The sequence below is a fragment of the Rhinichthys klamathensis genome, unplaced genomic scaffold (genome assembly GCF_029890125.1).
Source record: "Rhinichthys klamathensis goyatoka isolate OS25496 unplaced genomic scaffold, OSU_Roscu_1.1 h1tg000498l_1, whole genome shotgun sequence".
Taxonomy (NCBI): domain Eukaryota; kingdom Metazoa; phylum Chordata; class Actinopteri; order Cypriniformes; family Leuciscidae; genus Rhinichthys; species Rhinichthys klamathensis.
Window position 1 is genome coordinate 264,591 of NW_026606981.1, and position 13,835 is coordinate 278,425.

The following is a 13,835-nucleotide window of genomic DNA, read 5'->3' on the forward strand; positions in this document are numbered from 1 at the left end:
ATTATTTTCCTGTTATCACTGTAAAGCTGCCTTGAAATAATCTGTATTGTAGGCTAAAAAGCGCCATATAAAAATAAAGGGGACTTGACTTGAATGCTAGATGTAATGCTCTTGCTATATATATATATATATATATATATACACTCACCGGCCACTTTATTAGGTACCCCATGCTAGTAACGGGTTGGACCCCCTTTTGCCTTCAGAACTGCCTCAATTCTTCGTGGCATAGATTCAACAAGGTGCTGGAAGCATTCCTCAGGGACTTTGGTCCATATTGACATGATGGCATCACACAGTTGCCGCAGATTTGTCGGCTGCACATCCATGATGCAAATCTCCCGTTCCACCACATCCCAAAGATGCTCTATTGGGTTGAGATCTGGTGACTGTGGAGGCCATTTTAGTACAGTGAACTCATTGTCATGTTCAAGAAACCAATTTGAAATGATTAGAGCTTTGTGACATGGTGGAAGTAGCCATCAGAGGATGGGTACATCGTGGCCATAAAGGGATGGACATGGTCAGAAACAATGCTCAGGTAGGCCGTGGCATTTAAACGATGCCCAATTGGCACTAAGGGGCCTAAAGTGTGGAAATTTTTGAGCGTGGCATGATTGTTGGTGCCAGAAGGGCTGGTCTGAGTATTTCACAATCTGCTCAGTTACTGGGATTTTCACGCACAACCATTTCTAGGGTTTACAAAGAATGGTGTGAAAGGGAAAAACATCCAGTATGCGGCAGTCCTGTGGGCGAAAATGCCTTGTTGATGCTAGAGGTCAGAGGAGAATGGGCCGACTGATTCAAGCTGATAGAAGGGCAACAGTGACTGAAATAACCACTCGTTACAACCGAGGTATGCAGCAAAGCATTTGTGAAGCCACAACACGCACAACCTTGAGGCGGATGGGCTACAACAGCAGAAGACTCCACCGGGTACCACTCATCTCCACTACAAATAGGAAAAAGAGGCTACAATTTGCAAGAGCTCACCAAAATTGGACAGTTGAAGACTGGAAAAATGTTGCCTGGTCTGATGAGTCTCGATTTCTGTTGAGACATTCAGATGTTAGAGTCAGAATTTGGCGTAAACAGAATGAGAACATGGATCCATCATGACTTGTTACCACTGTGCAGGCTGGTGGTGGTGGTGTAATGGTGTGGGGGATGTTTTCTTGGCACACTTTAGGCCCCTTAGTGCCAATTGGGCATCGTTTAAATGCCACGGCCTACCTGAGCATTGTTTCTGACCATGTCCATCCCTTTATGGCCACGATGTACCCATCCTCTGATGGCTACTTCCAGCAGGATAATGCACCATGTCACAAAGCTCGGATCATTTCAAATTGGTTTCTTGAACATGACAATGAGTTCACTGTACTAAAATGGCCCCCACAGTCACCAGATCTCAACCCAATAGAGCATCTTTGGGATGTGGTGGAACGGGAGCTTCGTGCCCTGGATGTGCATCCCACAAATCTACATCAACTGTAAGATGCTATCCTATCAATATGGGCCAACATTTCTAAAGAATGCTTTCAACACCTTGTTGAATCAATGCCACATAGAATTAAGGCAGTTCTGAAGGCGAAAGGGGGTCAAACACAGTATTAGTATGGTGTTCCTAAAAATCCTTTAGGTGAGTGTAGATATATATCCTCTCCACCAGTAAACTGGTGTGTGGTGGGCGTTCTGGCCCATTGCTGTTGCACATTGGTGGTGGTTGAGGAGATTCCCCCTTCCATGTAGAGCGCTTTGAGTACCCAGAAAAGCGCTGTATAAATGTAATTAATTATTATTATTATTATTATTATTATCATTTTCACTTATTAGAAGGATCTTTCTAGGGGGGATATAATTATTATAATTTTTATTTTTATTACTATTATTATATTTTCCAATTCATATTTATGTTTTTTTTTTTTTTTGCTATTGGATTGGGGGAGGGGGGAGATGATGCAAGGGATTAATAATGGACAATATCTTACTGTCTACTGTTTATGCTGTCTTATTCTGTACTGTCACTGAAAACCAATAAAAAGATTTGGAGTAAAATTAAGCTCTACACTCAAAAACATCCACTCTTGCTGAAAAAACAAACTTTGCCCTCAGACATCACACACAAGCCCTCACAAACACACACACTACAACATAGTCTTACACACTGGTGCAAAAAATTCAAAACAACATTTCTAAAACTGGTAAGTTTTACCAGTTTACAAGTCCACCCCCCCACCCCAACACAAACCTTTTCACATGATGAACACAAAAGACACAACCAATGAATAGATTGGTACATTTTTATTCATTCATGCACCACACAGTACAACACATACACAAAAAAGAATGTATTCAGCCTCAGCATCCTGTGTTTGGTCTGTTCAGGCCAGAGAATCTCGTCAGCATCACAGGCTATATTGGCTTAGCCAAGGAGTGGGGGTGAAGTCCTCTCACATGCGTTCCCCACTGGCACGCATCAACTTCTTACATTTCATCTAGGACTCCTAGAAAATAGAAGTTCTGATTACTGTAACTGTAACATATCATTTTTACAAAATGAAAGCATTCAGAAAAATCTATCTGTATGTGAGGTAATTTGATGCATTTCTTTTTATTACAGTAGTGTAGTATTGAACAAAGTGAGGTTCTCAATAAAAAGGTACCTCTTCTCTTGAAACCCGCTTTCTTTAACGCCAAGAAATGTTTCAGCCAGTAAACGCACTCATTCTCATAGTATCGTTTCAGCACTAGATTTATTTCTGCCAGGGCATTATTCCACTTCTCCACTGTGGGTATTGCCTGTGGTACATGTGCAGTGTATCTGCCCTCATTCAGGTCCAGTGAGATGAAATTCTCTCCATCATAAGTGTACCGATCAAACGGTTCTGATACGTCAGTCTCATCATTATAATCACATCCAGAGCTCCTCATATACAAATGAAATCCTGAAGAAGAAAGAAAAAAAAGGGAGAAGGTACAACTTTTTGTTTAATGCACAAGTAGGTATGGGCGTTTCACGATATAAGATTTTTTATTTTACAATAACAATAAAGAACACAATATGTATTTTGTGTTATTTGATCTCATTTCTGTTAATAAAAATATGAAAAAAGAAGCAAATTACAAAAACTAGGCCAAATATATTATAACTAAAATATGAATGAAACAAAACTTTTTGTGCTTAATGACACTTTTCAACATCAAACACGTCCCAAATTCACCCATCCGCCCTCTAAAAGAGTTTCTCTTCAGGATATATTGAGCTTATATATATATATATATATATATATATATATATATATATATATATATATATATATATATATATATATATATATGAGCAAAGTAAAGTTCTCAATAACAAGGTACCTCTTCTCTTGAAACCCGCTTTACTTAACGCCAAGAAATATATATATATATATATGTAAGACTGGAAAAACTGGTTGAAGAACGACCGCTGCTCAATAAGACAAAAGACCTTGCTGGAAATGAACATTTGACCTCCCCCTCATGCAGTCTCACCTAATCTACATTTCATTCTCTCTCTCATGCACATCTAAAACTCACACAAGAATACATATGGTTTAATGAGAATGATTATCATTGAGTAAAATACATGTTTAGTATCATTTAAAATGTCTCAGGGTGACTTGTACAAATGTCTCATTCCCAAAAGAGTAAAACACAAGGTAATGAGGTTTTTAGAAGTTTAGAGAAACTGGCACACAAAGGAAGATAGGCAAACGGTCCTCCTACCCCCAACAGATGTAACCTCTGAATGCAAATTACCATTGTTAGCATGTTTCCATGAAAAAGAGATTCTGGATATTTAATGGAGCAGCCCGTGAGAGCGGCCGAGACTCTCAGCCTTATGTATTTCCTAATGTCGGGTTCGCATCTATTCTCTTTATTCTAGAACATTCGATGTATTGATTATCTTTGAATTGATTATGAAATTGGCATAATACATCTACCTGACATAATAAATTGTAAACGTTTGATTTTATTCTAACGAACTTTGTTATTATTTTCATTAAAGAGTTAAAAAGAATAGTCAAACATTCGCTCACATTTAATGATGCACAGATATCATTAAAACCTTTTCATTTATGGAGTCAGATGAAATAACGAGAAAATACATATGAGAAAATGTATTGCATTTAACCCAAAATACTTTGCCATGAGAAAAGACGGAACACGCGAGAAACCTTCCCCGTATCATTGGAAACCCTCATTGGACCAATATGGACAGGCTTAAATATATTATATATATATATATATATATGTGTGTGTGTATATATAACTGTATATTATTTTTATATCGTGGTAACCAAATATATCTTCATACCTCCCAGCCCTATGCACAAGGTAATCGTTTGACATTTAAAATGTATAAAGCATTTTAACTCAGCACCTGAATGATTGAATCGCTGCATTATAACAGGAATGTTGTCTTTGTAGATCTGCTGTTGTTTTTCTCTGATCTCAGTGTATTCCTTCCACCGTTCTGAAGTTTTAAAATCCTCCATCCAGCCCTCTTTGGGAAGCGGCATCGGTATGCTACTGTCGATCACTTTTCCATCCAGGAAAGTTTGAGCTATAAACTCTGGGAGTTCTGGAGGCTGTCCATTATATCCAGTGTATGAGATGATGAGGCTGTGATACTCTGAACAAACATTGAACCAAACAACACAAAGACATAAAGCTCTCAAACACGGTTAAGAATCTCATAATGTCAAATCAAATAGCTATAAAATACCATTATCCAAATGAATATTACATTAATTTGAGACACCAATCCCACTGAAATTCTTAACTTATTCTTTGATATTTTAATCTATTCTATTACAAACATCTTATGATTTTTGTGTTAGTAGTTGAACGTCTTGCTGACAGAGAATTCATCGTTTAAACTACTGTAAAAAAAATGCATCTCACCTGAGTAAACCAAAGGTACGCAGATGAAGAAAATGATGAACTTCATTGCTGACGAAAATCCATGTTTTTGAGACATAATTGTGAAGTGTAGTCGTCGAAGAGAAACTTTACTGAGCGAAGTTACGACAACCTGTGAGTAAAAGGTTCCACCCTTCAGTATTGAGTTTGCAGTGTTGGGGAAGTTACTTTTAAAAAGTAGTGTTTTCTCGTTACTCGTTACTTCCTAAAAAAGTAATCCGTTACTTTACTTAGTTACCCCCTTTGGAAAGTAACTTTTTATGTTACTCGTTACTTTTACGTTACTTTTATGTTGCTTGACTTTGGGCAGAACCCAATATCTGTTCCTAAATGTGTAGGCCTACATAAAATTCTACTATGAACTCTACTTATTGAAAAACTAGAAAAAAAAGAAAGATTTTGAGATAGAAAAATAAAATATGTTTATTTAAATAACATTTGAAAAACCTGTATAAACTGAACACCAAAGCACAATATTAACTATTGAGCGGTGGTGACGCGTTCATGAAAAATGTCACAAAGAACCGGCAAAAGAAATGATTATGAATATCGAATATCAAATATAGCAAGGAGACATTTCAATTGTTTATTAATAAACAAGTGTTTTCTTTGTCAGTCAGTGTCGGCTGCAAAGATAAAGTTGACGATGCTGACTCGCGATCTTTACAGTAGTGAACGCGCCAGAGAGAAATGCACATTTCATATGGATTGCATGCAGAGAGTCTGTTTTCTCTCGTTTTGAATATTTTTGTTTTAAAGTACACATTTCAAGCTTTCTATATATTTCTCAGATCTTTGAGGCAAGTAGCTTGCGCTAAGTTTCGGTTCATTTATGAGACGAGCTCAGTCCACGCGCTGGCACGGAGCTCCTGAGAAGTCCTGATTATATTGCCTGCTATATTTACTGCTTATTTATTAAAGACAATTGGTTGATGAAACATTGATTAAAATTAAGATACAATTAATACAAAACAAAATTCACTTTAAAGAAAGGCTTTCTAAAAAAAACAAACTTAATGAAGTGGTCAAAATCATGTCTGCCCACTCTATTTGTCTCCCGATTGCGCATGCTCTTACTCATGCTTTTCACTTTTCATATAATCAACATTGATGAAATTAAAAAATAAATTATTTTATTTAAACAGAAATATGAAACTAAATCGTTTTCTTTAATGACTAGGCTACAACACGCAGGTCTATACAGAGAAATTTAATATCGGAGCGGGATTTGAGCGAACGCCGTCTTACTAAGCATGTGGGGGTAGAGGTACGATTTTCGAGCAATCATCGAATATTATTTTGCTTGATATGCCAATCCTTAATATTTGGTGTTTTAAATGCATGTTTGAGGTCTCTGTGAAAGATTTAAAGCAGTCTTTTAGTGCCGCTTTCAGAGCGGTCAAGTCCGAAGAACTGTTACGTCCATAACATTGTTTCTTTCCTCATAAATGCGAACACGAAAAATTCAATACAATTAATATTTTATGTTCTGTGGAGAGCCAACCCTTCTTCATCCGGTGGGAGTATTGGTTTGCGCAGTGTAATTCACAGAATTGATTGCTCTGCTACCAGCCTCAGTCACGTTCCATGTGGAGCTTGTGACTATTGCAAGCGCGCAGCTGAGGAGACAGTGTTGCTGTCAAATCTGTCCATGGGAAAAGTAACGTTGTGCGGAATTGAAAAAGGAACTACGTTTCGTTACCAAATTTTCAGTAGTAACGCGTTACACTACTTTTTACCCGAAAAAGTAGTTACGTTACTGTAACGCGTTACTTTGTAACGCGTTACACACAACACTGTCAGTTTGTTTCCACCCTTCAGTTTTCAGTTTATTTCCACCCTTCAGTATTCAGTTTATTTCCACCCTTCATTCAGTTTGTTTCCACCCTTCAGTATTGAGTTTGTTTCCACCCTTCCGTATTCAGTTTGTTTCCACCCTTCAGTATTGAGTTTATTTCTCTTTCGTATTGAGGCTGTTTCTCTAGAGTTGGTGGCATCAGTTCAGTAACCAGTGTTTCCTGTTGATTCATATGTAGCAAAGGCTAAAGAGTTTTACAGCGCTCTTCAAATAGAATTGTGTGTCAAATACATTAATTTTCATCCGCAATGAGGTTAATAATCCTTTTCTTCATCTACATGCCTTTGGTTTACTAAGATTAATTTTGTGATGTAATTTTAACTACAAATTCTCTTTCAACAAGGCCTACTTCCATGTGTTGAACAGACAGAAATGAAGAGTTTTCAAATCTGATATGTAATATTTTCTCAAACATCTCGTATAATATCCAGGATAATAGATGAGGGGTGAAGTCCTCTCGCATGCGTTCCCCACTGGCACGCATCAACTTCTTACATTTCATCTCGGACTCCTAGAAAATAGAAGTTCTGATTACTGTAACTGTAACATATCATTTTTACAAAATGAAAGCATTCAGAAAAATCTACCTGTATGTGAGGTAATTTGATGCATTTCTTTTTATTACAGTAGTATAGTATTGAACAAAGTGAGGTTCTCAATAAAAAGGTACCTCTTCTCTTGAAACCCGCTTTCTTTAACGCCAAGAAATGTTTCAGCCAGTAAACGCACTCATTCTCATAGTATCGTTTCAGCACTAGATTTATTTCTGCCAGGGCATTATTCCACTTCTCCACTGTGGGTATTGCCTGTGGTACATGTGCAGTGTATCTGCCCTCATTCAGGTCCAGTGAGATGAAATCCTCTCCATCATTAGTGTACCGATCAAACGGTTCAGTATTCAGTTTGTTTCCACCCTTCCGTATTCAGTTTATTTCCACCCTTCCGTATTGAGTCTGTTTCCCTCATAATAGAACTTTTTCTTGAACTGAAAAGCAGGATTTTGTTAAGGATTTTTTTGTAACAGATAAATAGAAAACTAAAAGTGTAAAATAAAATATTAAATGAGTATCACCTGAGTATGAAGAAAATGATGAAATTATATCTGACACACACTTCTTTATGTGCAGTTGTTGAAGAGCGCTGTAAATCTCTTTAGTCTTCACCACGTGTGAGTCAACAGGAAAAAGTGGTGAGATTGTGGAGAACTGAGTCACTGATGCTCTCGATAAATACTCTCGTCTCAATACAGAAGTTTAGCTTTTACTCACTAGTTGTCGTCGCTTTGCTCAGTAAGCATTTTTTGTTTGTAGGACAGACAATTGATCATTTAATTTTTATATGTCCACATCCCTAATTAACCCTTGTTTTAATAGACAGCTTGATTAACTTATTCAGGCCAACATTACTTTATGAGGTTGAACTGTGATCTTCAGTTCCTTCCATAACTGCAGCGTTTAATCTGTTGTGGTTTTACACCTTTTTTGTGTCGTTTTCTTTTCTCAAAATGACAAACAAACCGCATAGATTATTTTAAAAGCGTTGTGATGAAATCACAATATTCAAGGTCAAAACTTCTCAGTCTTTGGCCTAAAACATTGAAATGAACGTTCCTTTTGAAGCTTTGAGTAAATGTCAAATTGGCTTTCTCACAAAAATGTTGCACAAACCTTATCGCATTTTTACATTACAAACACTAATTGATAAATATGTGTAAATCAAAATAAAAGGCTAATTTGATTTCAAGAAAGTATTTGATTCAGTCTGGCATGAATGATCACTGTAAACCCGAATAAGTTGGCACAACTCAAAAAATTTAAGGCAATCAGTTTTTTAAGTTAAGAAATTCAAAGTTTAAGTAAGCAGAACTGACATATATTTATTTTGTATTTGTACATTTGAATTGTTCTTAACTTGAAATGTTTGAGTAAACTAATTCATACATTTAACTTAAAATTTCATGTAATCTCAATGTGAACACTTTTATTAGTATAAACTTAGCTAGCTTTAACAAGCTAGTTTGCTAACATACTATTTTGTTAACATCTTAACAATAGTATGCTATACAGTAACACTTTCAGCAATAAGAAGGTTTTATTTGCTCTCAAATCAAGCTCATGCACCACTTGTCACCATGATGGTAACTATCCTAAAACCAACATTAACAGAAATTCTTCTAAATTAGCATAACGAAACATTAATCATTACTAAATCACCCGCTTAACATTAATCTTGCACAAAAAAATATTGTATTACACTTAATTTTAGCATTTACTCCCTTTCGAGTGCCATCGGCAAAGCATGCTGGGAAATATACATCCCAGCCGTTTCAGTTAAACTTAAGTTCGTCTAAATTAAAAGAAATAATTTCATAAAACTCAAAACAATGAAACAGTTCAGTTTACTTAAAATATATCCATTCTGTGAACTTGAAAGAAAAAGAAAGTGCTAAATACTCATAAAAGTTAATTTGACTGAACTAATTAGTTTAAGTTTTTCCTACTCAAACCAATTAAGTATTTTGAGCGTTAGGGTTTACATTTATTGACCGTGGGATATGGGAAAAATTCTATGATTTGATCAAATCAATGTACACAGCCAGCCAATGTGCTGTTAATATTAGAAACCAAAGTACTGCGTGGAGTGAGACAGGGCTGCCGTTTAAGCCCCTCCCTATTCAACATTTACATCAACCGATTGGCCAATATATTAGAACATGCTCCCATTCAAGGTCTCTCTTCTACACGACAGAGATAAAGGAGGCTTTCACACTGGAGAAAATTGGTGGTGGTTGAGGTGATTCCCCCTTCTATGTAAAGCGCTTTGAGTGCCGAGAAAAGCGCTATATAAATGTAATGAATTATTATTATTATAAACTCTTTCATAGTTCCTAGAACTATTGGCGGGAGTTCACGGAGTTTGGCGTGTTCGCACTGCTGGAACTAGGAGCGATTTTAGTCCTAGGAACTCCTTTTAGAGGAACTAATTTACTCCAACTTCAGAGTCGGTCTAAACCAGCGCTATAGGAACTGTCCATGACGTTAGTGTTCGCTGATTGGCTGAACGCTCGTGAAACACCAGCAACCGCCATTTTTAAAAAAGGCAGTGTAAACACACAGATTATAGCCTATATATTTACTCCAGAAACTAACTCTACGAACATGTAAAACAGTGATAGATGAAGCTCTTAATCTTTACGCTGAGGAGAAAATCTAACGCAACTTTGAGTAAACCAAGAGAAACCGATTATGTATTTCTGATGAGCTACTGGACGCTGGACATCAACCACACGGCAAACGCTAATACCTTTTCATTACTGTCTATCTATGTATAATACTTCCATCTAATAACGTATTAGACAGGTTTGTTTGACAGATCGTAAACTAATGAACATGGAGAATGTGAGCACTGTGAGCTCAGTCGTTCTCAGCGCCGTCAAAATAAAAGTCACATCAACAACTGAAGTGAAGTCTTACGTCACTTCAGATTTCCTACTGGCGGTGCGAATGCAACCAGGAAAACATTCCTAAGGGAACCATTAGTTCTCGGGGAACGACCCTGCTGGCTAGTTCCTATAACTACCCGGTGTGAAAGCCCCTAAAGTGTCTTCTCTACGCAGATGATCTGGTTCTCCTGTCGCCCACTAAAGAGGGTCTTCAGGACAGCCTGGATCTGCTGGAGGATTACTGTGAGTCCTGACCGTCAACCTCAAGAAAACTACAGTAATGATGTTCCAGAAACACTCCAGATCTCACACACTCACACTATCACACAAAACCATTGAGAGCACAAAAACATACACTTACCTCGGCCTGAAAATATCTTCAACTGGTAACTTTATTGTGGCTGTGAATGAACTCAAAGAGAAAGCTCAAAGGGCTTTTTATGCCATAACAAGTTTGATTAAAATTGAAATCCCAATTCAAATCTGGCTCAAACTTTTAAAATCAATAATTGCATTATATGGCAGTGAAATGTGGGGTCCTCCTATAAAATTTGATTTCTTAAATTGTGAAAACTATTAATCTGTAACTATTAATCCGATTGAAACACTTACACTTACATTTACATTTAGATTTCTGTAAAAGAATACTCAAAGTCAAAAGAAAAATAGCAAACGACGGATGCAGGGCAGAATTAGGCCAAATACCCTCTCCGTCTAAACATCCCAAAAAGAGACATCAAAGTCCTAAAACAGCAAGAGCTGAGCGTAGCGAGGAGTCCCCTGTGACCTCACACCCGCAGAGATCAGCCAGCCTCTGGACAATCACTCACACACATTCAGCACACACAAATTGTTATGTTGATTAATCGACATTAATCAATTTGACAGCAATTTTAAAACAAAAAACAACTTTTATAACATTAAAACCAACACGTCCTGAAGCCAAAGCATTTCGATCGCCCCCTGGTGGCTGGCTGCAGTATAGGTCATAAGCCCCGCCCTTTCCATGTAATCCAATGGGTATAAACCAAGTATAAATGACAGTATAAACCCTTTAACAGTAATCTGCATAATACATGCATGCTATGGTGCATTCTGGGAACTGAAGACATACCATATTTATTAGTGTGGACAACAGCTCCTGCCAAAAGATAAGACTTAATAACAAAGAAGTCACATACTGAACTCATAAGCATACTTGTATAAATGCACACTATTAACAACTTTGTTTAGAAAAAAGTTGAACTGAACATGTTCTTAAATATTTTATTGTTTATTTTTTTCCATTTGAAACTCAAAATAGCTGTAAAACTATTAGTAATCACTAAACTTACAACTTGAAAATAAATTGTATATTTACAAAAAAAGTGACATTTTCATTTAAAATATATACAAATGCGAGTGGTGAAAGACAGAATCACACACAGCAGTGAAACATCAAAGGCGTCCTTTACACCTGATATTAACACAAGTGCCACATCTAGACAGTCTCTGGATGCTCTTTAGCTGTTTGCATTCACACTTACAGTATACTGTACATCGATGTGTCCTCATTGGGTTTTTATAGACTCAACGCCACACATATGTTCTTTTTCTTTATTTGTTTGGTCATGTCTTGTTTGGGAAAACATTTCCATGGCGTCCACACTTATGATTATTATTCAACACTGAAACATGTTTTGGTCACACAAGCATGATGGAAATGACCTGAAGATTCCCGGACTGAAATCTGGAGAGATTGCAGACGACTGGAGGAAACTCTTCAAAGACCTTTATCAATGCAAATCTGCTCTTCGCTTTCACAGGGTAAGGGCTCATGCTTTAGTTTCTGCAAAGTAATGTCATAAAGATTAATTAAATTAGGATATTTTTAATTATAGCATTTTTATGACCACTGAAACAGCGTTCCAAATTCCAGATCAAACACATTAAAATGTCTGTGTAAATCCAAACATTTGAATGCTTGTGTGATTGCTGAGGACATTTCAATCATCCTAAAGCTGAAAGCACTTAAATGAGAAAAAAGACTTGTAAACATATACTTACTTTGTACTTACAGAATACAGCACCAATAACCAGGACTATGACTTCTATCACACACACCAGTGTAAGAAGCAAGTATGCATTTGTAGGTCCTTAAAAAAATAAAATAAAAATGTGTAAAAAATAAATACAATAATATACAAGTAAGAGTAATACAAGGCTTAAACAACTAACTGATGAAATAATAATCAATACTAATAACAAATTATTAGTTAGGTCCAGGATTGATATCATTAACAAAAAAAATGTTAATTGAAATAAATATGATATCAAATAAAATATAAATATTTGATGAAAAACAAACGTAAATTACAAATGTTGCCTTCACTCTAAAACGTTTAACTACGATTTACTGAAACATTTTTACACTAAAAAAAAGTGAGTACATTTTAAAGCTGTGAAATCAATTAAATATGAAAATAAATGCAAGTAAAAAAAATTAAGTAATTCCGAGTAACTGCATCTGGTACATTAACAAATCAAATTTAGTGGAAATAATTTAACACTTAAACATTAAAAAAAAAAACAATATTTATGAGTAGGCCTAATATTAACTGTTTTTATTATGAGTAATATTAACCTTTTTATTTCCTCTAAACCCTTGTAAAATAGTATTCCATACAACAACCAGCAGTATACATGACATTGGCCTTTATTGTCAATAAGTACAACAATATTGCATATTTTACACTGTTTTAACATGTATACAATATTACCTACATTTAAACTCATTTACCAAATATTTTAGAAGTAAAAATTAAACATTTAAACATTCAGGTAGCCTTATTCAAGTGTAATCGACCGGTCTGTTATCCAATAACCACCGGATCAGCGCTGGTTCTCGTGCCGGAGATGGACTCGCGCTCTGCGGGGGAACTTCTAACTTTAGACCGCCGTCCCGCGTTTCACTACCGAAAGATGCTGCGGCGCGACTCCAAAACCTGCCAATAAACAAACAGTGCACACTTCTGAGGACATCCAAATTAATTATATTCATTATCATTTGGAATAAAGTCGTGTGTTTTATGCAAGGCGTTTCAATCACGAGAAAAGACAGGCGACACAAGTTTGGGTGTCACATTACGCCTCTGTATGTTGCATTGCATTAAATAAAATGATTTAAAGCACAGTAATGATTTTATAGATAAAATAAAACATACACAAACCTGAATTTTACAGAGGAAATACACCAATTCTGGGCCGCTGAGAAGAAAAGAGGAGAACTGTTCTGGAGTGGAGACTGAAGAGTTCAAACAGCCCGCGCTCACTCAACCGTTGAGTTGTCGTCACGGCAGACGGTGGGGGAGGGGTGCATTGTTTTAATTGAGTAAACTTACTCAATTTATTAAGTGTGTGTTAAATATATTAATAATATTGTTTAATAATCAGATCAATTCTCCATTCTCAAATATTTTGATAGAAATTTCACAAATACATTAAGTTTATTTAAAATAAATAATTGGTTAGTCAAATACTAAATTATTTTAGTGAGAAAAAAAACTTATATATAACTGTACATTTTAGACAAAATTAACT